A 5,311-nucleotide genomic window follows, 5' to 3' on the forward strand; every position below is an offset into this window, starting at 1 on the left:
TTTCCGAATGGACCACCTAAGACGCAGCCGCGGTCAACATTTAAATGAAATTATCTTCAAAAAGTAAATGTCATGGACCAATCTAACGTTTCAAATAAAGAACCGATGAGATTTTGCAAATTTTATGCGTTTTTTTTTTAAAAAAAGTTATCAAGCTCTTAAAAAATCACCCGTTACATACATGAAATGCTTTCTATGTACATACTTATTTAGTTAACTTCAATGCACCGTCGCTATGCTTTTAGTTTTCAGTCGTTCATTCTCCGCCGCCTTGTCGGTACCCTTTACTTACGCTTCTATACACTCAATAAAGCTATATATATTTTAACATTGAATTTCACACAAAAGAACGCGTGTTTCAATTATTACAATTACAATAATGCTGTGCTTGGGAGAAGGTCACACCACAAATGAATATAAAGAGAGGACTTAGGATATAGTGAATTGTTTTCGCTTCTTAGGTGATCCCTTTAGAAAACTAAATGTCAAAAAAGGCCTACCTAGAAACTTTATTTTCTCGCACAGTGTCCCTTTTAAACTCTCCTTACGAATTAACCGCAGTGCTTTCAACAGAAACAACATTTTGATATGAAACGAAATAGTTTTGAAAGCTAATATAATTACCTTTCACGGAAAAATATTGGCATTGAGCCACAATTGCTCCTTGACATTAATAAAATTGGTCGAAAATAGTGTTCTTGGATAAAAAAACATGAAAAAACCACCGCATTTGCTCCAAAAAAAAACATTTTTTGGTATATTTTGCTTTCAAAAATATTTTGTATCATATCAAAATGTTTCTTCTGTCGAAAGCGCTACGATTAAATCGCATGGAGTGTTCAAAGAGCGCAGTGTGCGGCGATTATATTTTTATGAGAAGCTGTTCATGGCAGAAATACTCTCGGAGACGTTTGCCATTGCTTGCCTGCCGAGGGGCGACCGCTCCCAGAAAAAAATCGGTAATCGCTTTCAGTGGTAACGTGTTCTAGTACGAATTGCCTTATAATTAAGCTGGCTAAACGTCCTCCTTTGAGGAGGATTGCCCTCCTCAAAAATGTTGTCCTTCTCTGTCCTCCTTTTGAGCAGAAATGTCCTCCTTGTCCTCCTTTTCAAGTTTTATGGCAGTGATGAAATTAAAAAAAAAAAACAAGTAAGAAAGTCTAAGTTCGGGCGGAGCCGAACATTAAATACCCGGCGCAAGTATTAGATATATGTTTTCCACCTTTCCGAAAGCTACCGCTACATGATAAGCCGGGGTGTATAAATTTTAAGTAAATTAGCGTCCTCAAATTTCGAAATATTGAAATTTCAAGCATTTCTGAAATTTACCGTTATATGAAAAGCGGGAGTAATTTTAGTCCGATTTCAACAATTTTAAACGGTTTGCTTTTATGTGGCAAGCACAATAACCGTACCGAGTTTGGTACAAATTGGTAGAACGGTTACCGAGATACATATATGTGATCATAAGTGGGCGGTGCCACGCCCATTTTCCAAAATTTTATCACAAACATATTTCTTTGTTAAGAATTGTTACAACCATCAATTTTGAAACAATTAGCTTTAATATTTACTGATTTATCGAGGATTTCGTATTTTTTAAATTACCGTTATATGGGATGTAGGCGTGGTTATTGTCCGATTTTCGGCCATTTGGTATGCTGTACCAAGACCAACAACCGTGCAAAGTTTGGAAGAAATTGGTGCAGCGGTTACCAAGATATACACATGTGACCATAAGTGGGCGTGGCTANAAATTGGTGAAGCGGTTACCAAGATATACACATGTGACCATAAGTGGGCGTGGCTACGCCTATTTTTCAAAATGTTTTAATATTCTTATTTTTCGTCTAAAACTCATTGTAAATATCAATTTTGAGTGAATTATCTTTAGTAGTTGCTAAAATATCGCACTTTTCGTATTTCTGAAAATTACCGTTATATGGGAGGTAGGCGTGGTTATTGTTCGATTTCGCCCATTTTCAATACCATCCGTCCTACGCCCAAAAGAAGTCCACGCAGCAAGTTTCGTTAAGATATCTCAATTTTTACTCGAGTTATCGTGCGCACAGACGGACGGACGGACGGACGGACGGACGGACAGACAGTCTCCGCTTAATCGATTTCTCTTTTCATTCTGATCATTTATGTATACATTTGTCTATATCTATCTCGATTCGTTTTGCCTGTTACAAACAACCGTTATGTGAACAAAGTTATAATACCCTTGTGCACAAGTGCGCTCGGGTATAAAAAATTCTTTCAGAATATTATTATTTTCTAATCGTACACAATCATTGTATTTAAAAGGCGTTTGCATTGTTCAACTTTCATTTAAATGATGTAAGCTTTTAGCCTTAATCAATGATATATTACCCTTTACAACACCGAAATATCAGCTAACGATGCGCCTCCGCAGGCGAAAATTATTGCCTACCGTATGTAATTTTGTTTGCCAGATATGTATAAGTTTTATCAGTGGTAATATTTATGTATGGGGATATTTTATCTGGATAAAAGATTTTGTAAATAGGCTTAAAAGAGGTATGTCCGTTGCATTGAAGCGCAAATCCGCTTAAAAAATTTTATAAGGCGCGTTATTTCACATCCAATTACATACACCCTTATTCTAGAACCCGAATTTTCATAATTCGTAATTCGTAGCTACGTTACGAAAACGAAAAATCGACATGCTGCAACCCTTGCGGAAACCTGTGCAGCATTGCCAGCTATCAGTTGTTTTTCGAAGACAGCTGTATGAAGGAAAACAAAGTGGAAAGGAATTAACACTGATCAATTGCTTATTTATACTAAAATTTTATAATTTTACATATTTTGAAGGAAACGATGGATTCTATTTCATTAGCAATTATAGCAGCGGAGTAAGAGCGCGCTATGGAAAGGAATTCACAAAGATATGCGAAGCTGCCGGGCATGGTAACCATGGCCGCATCTACATATGTCAGCTTCAGGTTAAATTTTGAACCAAAAGCCATAACTCTCAATCCAGTTAATTCAATAACAGCTTCTTCCAAGCCATTTAAAAAACCACCACCTGCAACGCTTGCTTCTGCCTTCGGCCGCGGTTAGGAATTATAACCCTTACAAGTAGAATTTTTCTTTCTGTGCACAACTCCGGCTACGCCATCGACAGTATTTTTGCGCAGAGCCCACATTGAAATTTACAAAGAAGTGAATGGTGCAATGGTAGTGCTCGGAAATTTGAAACCTTTGTGTTAATTTCAATTTTAATCCTTTGACTACACGTGTATGTACAAGTTTTTAGATTCGGGCCATGTGTTTGGACACAACAACGGAAAAATATTGGGCAAATAACTAAACCGGACCCAAGTTTCTCGATGAGGGGCAACACACACTCTTTTTTGTTCATTTATATAAAGCAGTGGATAAAAGTATATCGTCGATGTTTTTGCAAAACCGCCCATCGTCGCATTGGAAAACTGCCAATTTTATAGAAGAGCAACGAAAACAACTTTTCGTAGAAATGGTATAGAATAGTTAAAAATCAATATTTTTCAACCAGAAAACTCTGCTTATCTGTAGAAAATTCCCAATAATAATACCCCATTTTTTATTTAACCATTTTTCCATCGCAACTATAATTTATAGGTCCGCCAAATACCCACAAAAAACCCGAAAAATGCAATGGGGCGTCCATTAAAAAATCGTTAGTATTAAAAAATGGTTAAATAACCAATTGGGTATTATTACTGAAAGCCTCCTGAAGAGAACCAGAGTTTTCCGATCGAAAAATATTAATTTTCTAGAATTCTATACCATTTCTTTGAAAGATTTTATTTTTCCCATATAAAAATACATGAAAAACTTTGAGCGCTTTGAGCGATCTCTAAATATTTTTTGATTTCAAAATAAAAAACTAGGGGTATACTTTTTCTCGATACAGAACAATCATAGGGGGTGAGAGCATTACAATTCCGACTTTACTGTTTTTAGACGACCCTAATGTACATAGTTACATTTATGGGAAAAGGTAAATTTATCTGTTTAAAAGAACACCACTAATATTTCATGCAAACACACATCGAGTTACATCATTTATCTCGCTTCCGACACTGAAGTGTTTTCGTACAAATTACATAAAAAAACCTGAAAAAAACTTACTCGTTCATTTTTAGGCATGCCATTGTTACGCATTTCGAAAGTTCAAAAATATGATTCGTAGCAAATTCCGAATACGAAATCACTGCAGAATAGGGGTGCTAATTAAAAAGAACACAGGCCTGTGTGGTTTTCCCTAAGAAATGGATTTCATGATTACAATTACAGTAATCTTAGTCCTTAAATTTTGAAGATTACAATTATTATAATCGTAGTGGTAACATTTATGATTACAATTAAAGTAATCGTAATCTTATATAATTTAAGGATTATAATTAAGAAAATTAATTAAAATGTAATCGTAATCAAAAATTACACAGCTCTGTTACATACATACATTGTTCATAACGGTTTCAATATCTAGAGTTATTTGAAAGTGTGAGATAAAGTTTTGCTTTACAATGATATGATCACTCAACAGAAACTTCATAAATTCTTAAACCGAATTTCGGCTAGACAACGAAGTGACAGAAATTAAATGCCATTTTAAAAATGAAATTTGGAAAAAATACGATGACAAGGGTATTGTTTAATGCCCAACATAGTGATAAAATTTTTTTCATTTAATACCTAGTAAAAACTTAATGTGAGCCCTATTTAAGGAAACTGTTAAATTTTTTGAATTTTTTTTAACACAAATAAGAAAAAATTTTACGTTTTACTTCAAAATTAACCAATATTTTAAGAAGTGTAATAGAGCTAGTGCGGCCAACTACATATTTTCGAGTAAAAACCCAGATTTTTATAAAAACCCGCTAGAAAAGAGCTAAATTCCCCAAAAGAAAGGCAGAAAAATAAATAGAAATTAAACGGTGTTTGTGGTCGAACTCCTCCTAAAGGGCTGTACCGCTCTTTATGAAATTTTTTGGGCATATATAGTAGTTATGAGAATCGGATGTAAAGTATATTTCATACCGCTAGGTGCAGGGGGCGTTGAACCTCCCATACAAACCGAATTTTTCATACTGTATACCTGTAGAAGTGTTCATGGTAGAGTACTTGAACATGGTATGGAGATATATGAAATCAATCCCATACTCTTAGAGAAAATTTGGGCTATTTTAAAAGGGGGCGTGGTGCCTTTCAAACGCACTGGAGCTATTACGTATCTTTGTATGCATATATGTACACTAGGGCGGGTCGATTTAAAAATCGCTCATTGCTCTGTGAA

At 35.1% G+C, this 5,311-nt stretch overlaps 1 long non-coding RNA gene across 1 annotated transcript; it reads right to left on the reverse strand.

Annotated features, from left to right (window-relative positions):
• Positions 1 to 1,376: 1,376 nt before the first annotated feature.
• Positions 1,377 to 4,188, reverse strand: LOC108382455 (uncharacterized). Its single transcript, XR_001849687.1, has 3 exons — positions 4,039 to 4,188; positions 3,024 to 3,028; positions 1,377 to 1,386 (listed from the first exon to the last, which is right to left on the reverse strand). It is a non-coding gene; the product is annotated as an uncharacterized LOC108382455 (long non-coding RNA).
• Between the last annotated feature and the right edge of the window lie 1,123 nt (positions 4,189 to 5,311).

Source organism: Rhagoletis zephyria, unplaced genomic scaffold (genome assembly GCF_001687245.7).
Source record: "Rhagoletis zephyria isolate East Lansing unplaced genomic scaffold, Rhagoletis_zephyria_1.1 Rzeph_scaffold_27097, whole genome shotgun sequence".
NCBI lineage: Eukaryota > Metazoa > Arthropoda > Insecta > Diptera > Tephritidae > Rhagoletis > Rhagoletis zephyria.